The 15,588-nt window shown below is 30.0% G+C and overlaps 1 protein-coding gene across 1 annotated transcript in view; it reads left to right on the top strand.

The window, feature by feature from the left end:
* LOC106685969 (roundabout homolog 2) overlaps positions 1 to 15,588 on the top strand; it is a 319,586-nt gene that overhangs the window by 67,984 nt on the left and 236,014 nt on the right. The window lies entirely within an intron of this gene.

Genomic DNA, 15,588 nt, shown 5'->3' with positions numbered 1-15,588 from the left:
ACAAGAGCAAGATGTTATAATGGATTTAGTCTAAAATATTACTTAGCTATTGGTTCGTAAACATAAAAAAGTGTTATATGGTAGGAGAGATTGGAAATATGATTTAGTGGAAGCTGTAAATTAAGAGTAGTCCAGATAAACCACGGCTGACTTCCTCTACCCCCGTCCTATTTTTTGAGGGGAGTTACATGAACCTTATGGTGAAATACTTTAAAATAATGCGAAAATCATTTGAAGTGAAATAGATAGTAGTACAAATCGGGACTTTGTTACGTTGCCGTGAGCGATAGTTGAGAATGAATCAATATGCTTACTTATTATATACTTGTAATATATAGCTAATACAGGAATAGCACCATAGTATAGCTAAACGTAAATATTTATTTATTGCATCAATGAACTAGGAGTCAATTTCAAGATTATGAATTAAAATTGTTAGTGATAAGTTTGATGGTTGTAATTCACATTATTTTGTTGTTACAATTACTACCTATTTTCATGCTGAATTTCAGTCATTATACCCCATTGCACACCAGTATTGTGTCAGTATTAATTAAGCATAGTTCATAAAATAGTTTATAATAATAAAATAAATTTATATTGTTTAAATAAAATAATATGTATCCAGTTAAGTTTTAAAACATTTTTTATTATTTCTTTAAAAGTAGGATAACCGAACTGGCATCGTTAAGGACAGTCTTAAATATAAATTTACACCTCACATCCAATTTTAATACAATTTTTTGCAGGCTGTTCTGCACAAGGCATTAGTTTTAGTAAAAATCACCCTATTTTATCACTATTTTTTTTTAATAATTTATTTATTGATATTTACAACTGTATACATATATACACATCAAGTAAATTTGCTGTAAATGATATTATGACATGATAAAAACATGTGGAGAATCTACCCATTGATAGAACTCCAAAAACATTTCTAAAGGAGAAGATCTCGAGGCCATCTTCTTTTCAGACGCCTAGGAGGATTATTAGGTAGTGAAGGAGAAGCCAGGTTAGAAACGATTTGGTTTGGGTGGTTGGGAGGTTTATTATGGAAGGATTGGTAACTATTTTATTTAATTTTAAATATTTTAGATACAGATAAATTTTACTTTATTATCACTTAGCGCGTTTATCACAACTTATATATCTTGTGATAAGAAATTGATAATAATGTTAAATTTATCTGTAATTAATAGTTTTAAAATTTAATGGAATAGTGATAAAATAAGGTTATTTTGGCTGAAATTAATGACCTGGTCAGAATAGGTTTAACGAAATAATGAGTAGTGTTTTGAGACATAACTGAATACATATTATTTTATTTAAATGATCATAATAGTCTCAAGAAAGTAAAAAATAAAATGATATTAATTTGTTTAATATATTTTACATACTTTATTTCATCGTTATGTTCAAAATTCAGATTAAATATTAAAATTTAGATATTCTTTAACATTTTCATTTGATTGTGACAATTATTGACATTTAAATTGCCTACGTACGTGGTTTAAATGGGAACTAACACCGCCATTTCTAATTGAAAGATTACTATAATAATGACGAAAGGTTATTAAGTAACGACTGTGTGACAGTGATAAGTGACACGTTCCTGTAGTAATTAGCGCAGTGACAGTTCCTGTGACAGAAATCGCCCGATGTACGGCTGTCACCTACTGATAACGTTCCTTCTCTCGCGGTGAATGTTAATTTTTGGTCCATTGTGGTGAAAGCATTGTTCTCCTCTGTGCTCTGTGGATAGAGCTCTCTCTCTCCGTAGCAGCCCGTATTGATTTCGCCTAATGGGCACATCCAATATTTACTAAACATAACCGCTCCTAACTTATTCACGGCGTCCCGCAAGGGTAGTATTATGACTCCCGTACTATCTTATCTAGTCACTTACTAATACTTGTATGGCTGTTATTAAAGGCTTACCAGTGGAATTTATTATTATCAAAACGCTAGTTTTTAATTAGTTAAAAGTTTCTTATCATACACTTGGGTTTATTATCCATTTTAATAATAATAAATTCTGTCTGAAGGGTAGGTATATACAAGTAATCAATACTTGAATTACATCCTTAAATGAGGTACTTTTAAGATTAATTTATGACCAGACTTAAATTATAAACTTCGTGTAATATTTATGAAATATTTAAATAATTAGAATTTTTGTGTGTGTTATGATATCCTCCTGTGAGATCGTGACATGTCGTACATCGATTAACCTACTCGCTGTAAAAGTTTTTTTGAAAAAATAGATAAGTAAGGCACACTTGCTAACCTATCCTTACCAACAACGCAGACGGCAAGTAAGCGCCACACTGCTCCCCCTGCACACAGCGGATCCCATAACCTACCTTAAAATGTCCTTCAGGCGAAGAAGGACATTTATGTTTACTTTTTATTATGCATGCATATGATGTTTGAAATAATAAAATTGACAAAAGTGTGAGAAAAAATAAAATAAAATAACCTATCCTTACAGGATTACGGATGTTTAATATACTCTTTTTTGTTATAATGAATATATAATTACAATATTCAACTTTTTTAAACAAAAGTATTTGCCCTGATTGTTTTCAGTAGCTTGTTGGTGTTCTTCAGTATTTATTATTTTATTTTATTGAAATTTATGAAAAGATTGGTCTGAATTGAAGGATTACTCCGTTTTCCTTGTTCTAAAAATTTACTCAGATTCCCTTTGAAAGATCAGAGAAACTCCGATATTGTTAGATTGAGGACTGCTTTCAACTTATGAATTCGATGAGATAGATACTAATGAGTTGTTAGGGATTTTATTAAAATAAAGCTTTCCGTCTCGTGCTTTGTGATTTAAGCTCTTTGTGAACTTATATATTTAACGACTAATTTCTTCCTGGTAGTGCTTTATTAAGTCTTCCAATTATTGTTTATATACCTCCAGAAAACATATTTCGGTTACAGACCATGTTCTTGGTAATGATTTTCGCATTTATACAAACAATGTTGAATTCTTCAAAAGCTTGTAAATTTATCAAATTTTCATAATTTAATTATATTTAATTTATAAAGGCTTCCTGTCTTCCTCGTTTATTAACTTCTTCTTTTCCTTCATATTATGTCACCATTTTAAGTCAGGATTAGGTTCTCGCTATCCCTAATGTTTCTAGCCCAAGGACATGATTCGGATATATTAATAGCTGTAGTTTAAGTAAGTAATTGATAAACCTCTTAAACTGAATTTTCCGATGTTGGATGTTGATCTTACATGTCTTAGTGTATGCCTACGAAAGTATTCCTACAAGTGTTTTGTTTTATTTTAGGTATATTTCTTTATATAATAACGTCCTAACACATAATGCCTCTTCGTTCAGGATCGTAGTCGACAATTCCTTTGAGTTTAGTTTTTCATTGCTTAAATTAATTTAATTGAAATTTATTTGTTCTTTATAAAATACTTTGAATATTTGACTCGAAAAGTTTATATTTACAAGTTTGATGTTTAATATATCAACATAGGAATGTAAACACTGTAAGTTTGTCACAAGGGAAAGGTCGCAGTATCCTCAGTCCACACCAAAGGCATGGTGCAAAGGCACAGTGCAGAGATAGTTTACATACATCCAATGAAGCTATAATTTAAAACAGCCCTCCAAAAAGAATTACATAATTTTTTAGCCCACTTAAGATAAATGTATTAAAAAATGAAGTCGTAGTGAAATGGTAATTTTTACATATTTGCTAAAAACTTTAACTATTGCACTTAACTATATTAATTGCATGCAAAGATTAAAAGATAATATGTTCTATTTCTCAATGGAGAACTATCTGGCAAAATAAAACACGATTTTTATGCTTTATTCTTATTTTATTTTTAGTTTTTGGGGGAGACCTTGATTATTTTTATAAAAAGTGTTGTTTCCATAATTTTTTTATCTAAATTTTACTGTGATAATATTATCTTTTTATAAGGTAGATAATAATGTTTGAAAATATTATATAAATGTTTTTAATTATGATAATATGAAACATGATGATGACACATATGTTTTAACAGTGAATATAATAATGACCCTTCCGTTGTATCACAAACCCTCCACCGTACATCGCCATACTTGAAGAATGGTGTCAAAACTGTAAGATTACAATAAATCCCTATTTATTTGAAAGAAACGTGGAAAAACCTTAGTTAACAATAAATAATGTTCTTTTACCATGTTGATACCTTTATTGCCGCCACCTGGACTATCTTCCTATAATAAAATAAATTCCAATAAATCTCATCAAATTACCTTTTCCCTTTCGTCATAAACCTATGGCTATCCTTTAAAGTACTCCATTTATTTCTGTCCAACATATCCACTACCTAGTACTACGTCTGGACAAGCTACTAACTTCAAAATTCTCATCCAAGACTGAAAAGACAGGAAACTGTTCGTCTATTAAGATTATTAAATTTACTAGACAAACTGTCTACTTTTCGATCTAATTAGAAAATACCCTAATTATAATAAGGCCTACTTGAACTTACGGAGTTAATCTTTGGAGCTACACTAAACCACCGAATTCCTCTCAATTCAACTCAATGCGAAATCCTTCGTCAAATCCTTCCGATTTGGCTAGAAATAAATACCATCCTTCCATGATAAACTCCCTAACCACCCAAACCCACTTATTTCTAACCTAGTTCCTCTTTCATTACCTGATAATCCTCTTAGGCGCCTGAAAAGAAGATGACCTCGAGTTCTCGAGGTGATCTCAAGAACTCTAGAAAAATAATTGGAGTTCTATTAATGAGTAGATTCTCCACAAGTATCGTGCCATTGTAACTCACATCATATTTACTTAAGCAGTTGTAAATATCAATAATAAAAATACCATTTTTTAAAAAATGTTTTGAATAGTGTTTCATATCCAATTTTTAAAAATAATACTAACACTATTTGAGGGATTGGATTTAAAAATGGACATTTTGAGATCTGAAACGTTAACCAATTCATAAATAAAAATGTATGAAGTTTTTTCCCAGGAATGGCTTAATTGAATTTTAATATTTTTTTTTTTATATTGTTGAACATTTCTGCATGTTCGATAATTTTGCTGTATCACGTCGGATAATCACCACCCCAGGCATGCCACACACAGAGTCAAATTTTCGAGATTTAAACCTCTTTTGGTACCAATTATCTTCCAACTGACATATTGTGTTGCTAAATCATATTGAAACCGAGAAATGAGACAGCGGTGTTTATTCTGATTTACATAATTTGAAATTCACTATAAATATTAAATAGTAATAACCGACACCTCGGCACAGCCTTCGAATTATACATTTAAAGCGACAAGGGATTTACGAAACTAGTTTAGCCGAGTGCGCCACATTTCATTCTAGACTAATCTCATTTTACTGATCTCTTGCAAATCCGATCAGTTCCTATTGACTGACAAATGCGACGAGGGTAAAAGTCATTTTCCAGGTTTCCTTGCCTGCCAAGGTCTAACCGATAATATCTAGTCAAACGGATGGTAGGGAATTCAACTCCAGTCTGGGCCGTATAAAACGGGTCTATGGAGTTCGTATTTCTTGAATAACAAAATAAGACAGTAAAATATATTTTTTTAAAAATTTATTTAATGTGATTTACAAGTGTACAAATAACAAATACAATAAGTAAATATGTTGTATGTTTCATTTACACTTGAAAATCTTGGGAAGGAACCATCCATTGATGGTAATTCAAACATTAATTTAAATTAGAAGGTCCCGTGGCCATATTCTTTTCAGACGCCTCGGAGGATTTTCAGGGATTGGTAAGAATGAGAGATTAAGAACTAATGGGTTAGGATGGGTAAGGGGTTTTGTTTGATAAGACGCATATCTGTTTTGGGCCAAATCTGCAACGAATGGGATGTTAAGGTCTTTGTGGATGAGTTTATTTGTAACGTAGTATGCAGCTTCAAAGATTTTACATATGATTTTGGATTGTATGCGGAAGGAATTTGATGGTTTGGTAGAGCTCAATTCCATATGTCCTAATTGGTCTGATTATCTTAGTGTATAATAATTTTTTCTAGGGAATGTGAAGTTTAGAGTGTGTGTCATGTAGGTGTTGTAGCAATCGAAATCTACGAGAAGTTTCTTGTCGTTCAGTCTTATATGTGGATTTCGAGTAAGTCTCTAGTCAAGATGGAGTCCTAAGCATCGGATCTGTTCAACAGGCGTTAATGCAGTATTTAGAAATGATACTGCAGGATAGGAAAATAAAATTTAAAAATATAATAGATTCAAACTAATATTTTTAACTACGTTCTAAGTGTTATATATTCTTCTATATCCTAAATAACAACTTCTATGTAAATTGAGCAGCCTTAAAACCTCATTTAATTTATTTGCTCATTAGACGAATTTTTGGATCCATTTTTGGTTAATTTTTAAATGTAATTTCTAGGTTTATAATTCTTGGTTTTAGAAATCAAACTTTATTTATTTATAAGTATTACAATCTGTCACAACGTTAGGCAATAAATAATATTCATAAATGATCATATTTTTACCAAAATTAGAAGAAAAAAATAATAAGAATTATAAATTAAAGATTGTAAACAATCTAAAAACTTTTATATAAATCATTTTTCTAAATATCAACTTTTTTTTTTATATCACTTTTTTAAAAATGGTAAGTAATGGCTAAAATGTCAATAACAGTTTTAAAATAAATAAATACAAATTAAAAATTACGAATAATGAACACATATCTACTTATTGTATGGAGTTTCATCAATTTCTGTTGTTTTGTAACTGAATCAAAAAGGAGTGCTTGAACTGACGGAATTTGGTTGTGGGAAGGGTACTGAAGTAACAGATGAAAGTAAGAATGGAAGTTCCCAGGAATAAATAAAAGAATTGTTTAAATGCTTTAATATGGATTGTGAAAATATTATATTAATCTGGTCAGTGTTTGTTGGGCGTCATCATATAAAAAATACTTTGATAAGCTATATCATTATTTTTTTTATTAATTTATTAAAACGATAATTTATTTTCTTGGAATGTGGTCTTTTTCCTATCTGAAGAAGATTAGCTTGGCTTTTGACCCTACTCCGAATTCCGTCTCTGATGTTATAAGTCGAAAAATAGTTGTTTTTTTTATTTCCTCCGAAATTCAGCCGGCAATAGGCCGCTTAGGTAGAAGCTTAAGCTTATATCTTTAAAATTATGTTTGTAAATTTATTTTTAAAGGTCTCTGACCAAAATTATTGTTTTAACTACTTGATTATAGTTTACAAGAAGTATGGTTTGATTAAAACGAATAACCTTTAGATGTTATATCAAGGAACAAAATAAATGAATTCAGCACTATTGTGTTCTAATTTTTGAATTTAAGGCAGAACGAAATTCCAACTGGAATTTTATTTTTAATACTATTTCAGGTTTTAGTCAGGTTCATATTTTCTTTTCTCATAAATGGATACTTCTAGTTAGCGGACGAATTATCATTCCTCAGTTGTACCCGTTTAGTTAAAGGTGTTCTTTCACTGTTCTAGAGAGAAAGTATTTAAATTTGCGGAACTGTTTTGTGATGATGTACTATCCATATTTATCAATTACTGAAGTGCTTTTAAACTTTGAAAGATTAATTTAAAAAATATATAAATTACAAACAATTTAGTGTTTTGTCATTGAAACAAATTTTCACAAATGTTTATTTATTTCTATTAATGAAAAATGGGGTCACTTCGGTACAGTGTGGTCCCATTAGACTACAAACCAGCTTAGTCTAGTAGTTTGTACTATTTCCACTATTATACTAAAGTGGCTCCATTTAGAAACGTTTGTAGCCAAGTAAGTTGAGGAGTAGGGCTTAAAAAATTGGGAACTGCAGCGGCGCCTGTTTGAATCCGGTCTACTTTTATTTTTGTGGTGGCCTTCCAAAACTTGACCACACGTTTTTAAAGAAATGACAAGGAAGGGGCCCATAAACAAAAAAAAAATTTTCTTTTAATTTTTGGCGAAAAGGCATGTTACAAAAATATGTTAAATAGTGAATATCAGATGGTGAAACAAATTAATAAAATGAGAGTTGTACATTGAAAATATAACAAAGTACGAATACGTAAAAAGAGTGTTATATATTTTATGATTGTACATGCATACTTATGCACAATACCTATGTTTTAAACTGGTTTGGACTAAAGTATTATCTTATGTCAAGAATTAGTATTTGGTTAATTTTTTTTAGGCTGTAGGTGCGGGGTATGCTGCATGCATTCTCATGTTTTTCCTGTGATATCTGAATTGAAGACTCGTTGACTGATAATTTATTTAATGCTGTTTGGGATACTGGAAGTTTTGAAATCAATAGTTGATGTGATGCCGGCTGGACCCCTCTAGAAGAACGAATCGGCTCCAGTGTTTGCCCTCTCCCTAAGCGGTTTAACAAAATCCAGGCGGGACTGATCCTCTACACATGGGCCATGCTAATAATAGCTCTGATTTTCACGGTTTTTTCTCTTTAGGAGCTAGTTTTTGTATGCTCTCGAGCCAGGTAGTAGGCCAGCGACTGTGATCTGGCACTAGGGTGAATGGATTGTCTTCGCCTGCTGGATAGAGGAGACTGGTGGGGACCAGGAATAATCAGGGGCAACCGTGTCCCTTCCATTGTTGTTTAATTATTTTTGTATGGTCCTCTTGTATCGAATAACCTAAATTTAAAATATAATGGTTGTGATGTTTTTAATATTTCAATGGTATTTTGGATTAGTGGAGGGGGACACAGGTGCTAAAAAACTTTTTATTCGGTCTTAACGGGCACCACTCCATAACGGAAATCCTACTACGTGTGTTATTGTTTTATGGAAAAAAAAATAGACAACAATATAAGATTCTTAATATTAATATATTGAAAAGTGATTTAGGGCTGTCGCTTCCTGGGGATTTTGGTGGGACGGGTCCGCCAAGGGTTGCCTTTTTTTTTAGTTTCGATCTCTGCTATATGTAATTTGTGACATGTCGTACATCGACCAACATACTCGCTATAAGTATCTGTTTGTTCAAATGTGAGATAAAAAGGTTGCCACGGAGGGCGGGGGAGACGGGTTTCAAGCTGTTTTCCAATATATTAACATTATATTCCCAAGCAAGTAATAATAATAAAATTTTTTGCCCTTATTAGTTTGGTTTGAGTTGTAATCTTAATAGAACGTAAAATGAGTATGTTTGAAATAATATACATAAGTCTTAAAAAAAAAAATGTATTGATTTACACATAATTTTAGGTATATTTTAAAAGTTTGGAAGTGAGTATGTATATACAATATATATAGGAGCTTAATTTTCCGTAAGATTCTTTATTTATCATTTGAGAATAATATATACAACTAATAAAAAAATGACAAATTTTGGCGAGAATTTAATTTTCAAAAAATTTAAACTTTTCTGCACCGCATGCGTACGTCTTCAGTAGTTATACGTTGTACGTTATACGTCTTCAGTAGGTGTCGGATATAAGCAGCCAATATGAATTCGTCTTGAAATTTCCTTTTCTATCAAATTAAAATAAAAATTTTCCCCAATAGAATTCTCTATCCCATTGAAGATTCCATTCCTGGGTATGCTGGAGGAGTAACAGAGAATGTTAAAAAATCAACAGAACCCTCTAACGATATTCCATGAGCTTCTGTTATGACCAAGGGTAGCGAATGAAATGGTATAGTGGGGCATCATATATTAATAGAGATAATTATGTATTGTTAGCAGGCAAGAAAGTTCAAAACAGCTTTTCAGTTTCAATTATAAAATTTAGTTATACCTCGAAGCAAAAGTAATTATTTATCATTGCATTATAAAAAATCTAAATAAAATATCATTTATAATTCCATTTATTTCAAGATACTTTTTTTTTTTTTTTAGTCATGTAGTGAACAGTAATATATGAGTATGATGTTGATGGACGCAGGGAACAGTGGCTGGAGGTGATCACTAAATCTATCCATATTTACATGTAAGTTATCTAATCGGCATAACAATCGATAAATTGTTCTGTTTCTATTCGACTGACAAAAGGGAGGAGGGGGGGGGGGACATATCCCGCTCGCGGGAACCGATGATTAAAACTGGGAATCGAGTTAGCCGCTACAGCGGGACTGGAACCTTGTTATGACGTCATCAAAGCCACAGCCTCATGGATAATCATAAATTGATTTGTCTCCTGCTTGCTACATTCACTGTTCCGCTTTTAATTCAGCCACGAATGGTGGCCATGTTCCCTACCTCCATGTGAGTTAATCAGGAAATTATACCGCCTCTGATGCTACGATTTAATTTCATATGTAGAGCCCACGTTCGTTTGCACAGCGCTGATGAAATTTGGTTTGTGTATTAAACTTGGTACGAGAGGGGCATCCATTTTATGTTTGTGGTACAAATGAACATCATAATCGTTTTTAAAATATTCATTTTTTTTTTTTCAATTAGTATTTTAAATGTTTGTTGGAATGATGCAAATAACCATCTTTGTATTTATATAACAATAAGTAAAAAATGTTTATTTTATATTGAATTATATATACTGAAATGATAATCTTTTACCAGTTACTAGTTGTTATATAAGTTCATAAATAAAAAACTTTATATGCATTTTTCTCACATAGAAAGGTTCACAAGTGATGTACATACCATTTTTGGCATTCCATTTATCATTTTAGATTTGAAACATTTTTTAAATAGTTATATGAAATCTGTTAGTATTTTTTTTTTCTTCAAATCTGCCGATACGTCTTGGACTTGTCCTACTAAGACACGTTCTTTCCAACCTAATGGTTTTGTAGATAGTCTATTTTCTGCAAAAATAACAAAACCAATCAGATAATGATATCACGACAAAAATGTAAGTGTCTTAAGAATTCCCTGTTCTATCTTTTTTATGCTTCGAAATTTTTCTTGCTTTTATGAGAGCTGTATTTTACCGGGTCTTCCTTTCGCGCACTTATAAGCTGTGTAGAACAGTGGTTACCAAACTTTTTGTGACTGAATAAAAGTTCCCAGGATACTTGATGTTCTAAAAAATTCACGCCACCCTTTTCATGCTAAAAAAAAAAGTATAATTATATATAAGTATAATATAGCCACCAAAATTCTCTTTGAAGTGGTTGAGGACGTAGGAAACAAAAAACATTGCAAAGTAAATGCTAGAATGCTGTGTATACTTGCGAATTCATTTTTTTTATATGTATATTGTGGGAAATTAAGTCTCACTCGCACCCTTGGCATAAGCTGGGGCACACACACACACTTTTGGAAGCCCTTGTCTAGAACAACGCAATGATCTCTGGATTCAGTCAATCCAGAGCGTCAGTATTATCAGCATTTTGTTAGATATTCTTTATTTTCTACTGGTATGTTATTAAATTATTTGAGAAGTTTACTATCAATAGTTATTGTATCCACTTTTGGAAAAGTATTTAAAGAAAAATAATACGAGAGCAAATAGGATTTATAATATATTTTTTTAAAGAAATTAAAACAAAAATACCTGTGAAATTTTTATTTTTCAAGGAACCTTTACTTATGATAAGAGGATGTAATAATAATACATTCTCTTTTTCTGTGCTTAGTTAAAAAAATAGTTTAAAGAATTTTTTAATTATTTATGTCATTTTTGTTTTGTTTTTTTAGCCACTTTAATATTAATTATAAATTAAGGTTATGTTGTGAACTGATTTTATGTTGTTTTTTTTAAATTTATTCATCATCTCAAAATTATTTATTATCTGGTTTAAATAATATATACATGGTATTTAAAAAATCTTAATAATCTACAGCAACAGGTAATTTTATACTATAAAGATAATTTATAGTGAATAAGATTGTATTGATAAATGAAACTCTTACTGAATTTATAATCATGCAGAAATTTGATGTGTATCTAATGTAAATGAAACTTAATTTTGTATAGTTAATGTTATTCTTGTTTTTTAGGTATTTTTTGTTTGCTTTGAAAAAGCTTTTTAAAAAAAAAAAAAAGGTGCTCTTATCTGTTTAAATGCGTCAATATTTGAAGATAAAAAATCCCATTACTCCGGCCCCTTGGGAAACCCGTTATTCTTTCCATAATTAGCTACTCGAAATTTAACGCACAATTTAAATTTACTGCATTTCAGGAATAACGAAATGAGGTAATAAATTATTTAGATGAGGTATACCTATCGATTGGAACTTGTTGTCCTTCCTTATTAATAATGCAAGGGTTTCGGACTCCTCTTCTTCTTCAGTTCCTCAATTAATTCTATTATCCATTTATTGTCGCATTTCAACCATAGGACAGACATTATATGGTCTGCAATTTAATATAATACTTGCTATTATATCTAGGTTGAATTATTGAATCAGTAGTTGTTATTATAGTATGTTGTTAAACATAGATAACTTTTTTCTTGGCTGTTAATAATATACTAAAGCGACGTTTCGCTACTTTATTTCATTCAGTCATAGATTTTATTTCATTTGTCTATTACAGTGTGGTCTTCATTGCTGTGATTACTAATTTAAGGTTTATGCCAGAACTGAATAGGTTTCAGTTCTATTCAATTCTGGCACAAACCTTCAGTCAGTTGGATAACAGCTATGTTGAACACACTATAATAGCCAATGATGCGGTTTTGAAGTACAGTCGATTTAATTAAGCATTTTAAACAAACTATACTTACCACAGGGAATGTCGAAAATCAGTGTATCTATTCTCAATATATATAAATAAACTTTATAAAGAAGTCCATAAAAAAAAAAGAAGAAAGAACTTATAATATTTTGGAGGAAGATAGTACGGGTGGCGGTCAATAAAGGTATCAAAATAGTAAAAGAAAACTATTTATTGTTATTCAACGTTTCGCCCCACTTTGCTGGGTTTCGTCAAGGCTGATATGATGATCTGTTACAAACAGGAAACTGTCACCAAAAATATTTTGATTTTTTTAGATTATTTTTTAAAATTTAATGAAGATACTTCACCTTTTGTTCAAAAAAGGGGTTAGCAAAATAATAAAAAAGATAATAGATACCAATATTTCGCCTCATAAATGGACTTAAGAAAACAAAATAAAATTTTTTAAAAATATTTTCGGACTATGAAATCACATAAAAAGCGTAAAAACGTAAAAAGCTATATACTAAAATGATGTGAAAATAAACGAACTAAATTAAAAGATTATAAATTAAAATAAATATAAACAAAAAATACATTATGAAGTAATATAATTAAAAATGTACAATTGAAGTAATAATGGCTGAAAAAGAAATAATAAAAGTAATAAAAAATAAAATAAGAGGAAGGAAATAAATAAATTACAAGTATGGTGTAGTAATAAATGAATCAAAAAGATAGATAAAGATTGTAAAATAAATAATATAAAAAGATGTTTACCTGAGCCGTTGGTGATAAGCAATTAACTGAAAATATAAGACCCTTATTAACATGAAGCTGTAATAAAATATTTATTTAATAGCTTTTGAAACATTAAGTACACTATATAATTTTATTATCGTTAATGATATAACTCAATGTTCTGTTTCCTTGAGTATATTATTTTAATTAAATTTAATATTGACTTAATAAATTTTGTTTTATTATTAAAATGACTATAAAATGGAAATTGATACCTCTTTTATTGACGACCAGAAGCAAATTTCTGAAGTAATTAATTATTAATTAAATATTTATTGTAAATCATAATCTTTATTACAATTGTGAAGAACGCTTTAGAAAAAGCAATAATTGTTCTTATTGGTCATGACATAAGTTACTATTAAGTTTCCTTGGTAGTGTTCTTTTAATTAAATCTAACACTGCCTTAATGAATTTTCTTTTATTAAGAAAGTTGTAAAATGGAAATTGGAACCTATAAAACTTGTGCATAAAGATTTTATAATTATCTATACGACGTCCTTATGATAATTACTAAACAATGAATAATTATTAATAAGCTCAAAAAAAAAAAAATCAAGAATGTGCATGCCAGGAGAGAGTGTACGGTAAAATTCCATTTATATATGTATTTAAATAATCGGCAAAAGGTATTATCTCTCCAATTCGTGTTTATGGTTTTGTTGTTTAATTTTAATTTTTTTGTTTTACTTCTGTTTTCTATTTTAATTTGTTTTTGTTTTGATGGTAATTGATTTTTTTTTTCAGGTAACTGATTCTTTACAATGGTTGAGGAAGTATGGGTAAGAATATCTTTTCCGTATTAATAGTTTGAGTGATCTAAGCTACCTGATAGGATTCCTCGTATTTACAAGCCCCAACCTCTGTTAGCACTTTCACTATTTCTGTTCTTGCATTTGGATGCTAGCCAGTGGGTGGTATTCTCTGGGCATAGTGGTTCCTCTCCGGTCGGTTTATTCTTTAATTTTTTTTCCTCTCCTCCAGGTCTGTATCGCCGTAGCCGATCTGGCGGCAGAGACGATTTAATATCTATTTCTCGCCTCACGGGAGAGAGCATCTTGAAGCTTTGATCTGAGGAGATAGGACATCGCCAATATCAGTTACTGGGAAATTGCCTGTTTGGTCTCCTCTGTATTAGCTCTTTGAAATTTATCTGTGGCAGGATAAGTCTCTTAGGAAATCCTTTCTGTTATATTTATCTTACTGAAATGGTTTTTAGAACTCATTTCTATTCTATAAATTGTTTTTTGTGTTCCTATAACTCTTTTGGGATCCCTTAGTGCAATTTTATCTGATCAAATTTAATTTTCTTGAATTAGTTATATACCTAATTCTGTTATTATCAGTCATTTTTATCAAATCAGTCAATAGAACAATCAAACATTAATTATAATTTGATTTAGTGCCTTATATAATATATTAGACGAAATTGTCTAGCTGTATTGAAATTTTTCTATTTATATGAGAATGATTTTCGTACATTATCACACCTAAATATATTTCTTTTTTGTATTTGCCAAAGAGTCTCAAATTAAACCAAAGGTTCGGTGTCAAATTAAATTAATACTAGAGATAATCTGTTGAATTTGTGTAAAAAATTAAAATTTGAAATAAACAGGACCTGAGGCAGTTTGGACTTACATGTTCTATGTTATGTTATGAAAACAATATTTGAGGCACACTTGTGTCTCAAAAAATAATTATAATTTGATTTAGTGCCTTATATATTATATATATATATATATAGTAGTCCCTTCAAAAGTGGCTTATATATTAAATAATTTGTGCATACACCGTTTAAAAAACTTATTATATGCATATATTGTTGCAATAGCCTTGGATACGTCTTATTACAAAATTTTATAAAACATATTATACAGAAAATTACTTACATCAGAAAAGAAATAATGTAAAACATCTTGATCTGTTTCATTTTCTGTGAGGTCAGTGAAAGATAAATAAATAGTAATAATAAATGAAATATGACTGAGTAAAATGAAAAAAAAAAAAAGTAATAAAATATTATATTAAAAGAGAAATTTTTTTGAAGCGCCTATCAATTTTTAATTCCAAAAATTAACTCAATTAGAATTATTTATATACTAGTAAAATATTTACTACTCATATACTATAATATAGTAAAATTTTTCTATTTTAACAA

This window comes from Halyomorpha halys, unplaced genomic scaffold, assembly GCF_000696795.3.
Source record: "Halyomorpha halys isolate HHAL.00 unplaced genomic scaffold, Hhal_1.1 Scaffold761.1, whole genome shotgun sequence".
Lineage (NCBI taxonomy): Eukaryota > Metazoa > Arthropoda > Insecta > Hemiptera > Pentatomidae > Halyomorpha > Halyomorpha halys.
The sequence above is the reverse complement of the archived record's forward strand: the minus strand, read 5'-3'. Positions and strand labels throughout refer to the sequence as shown.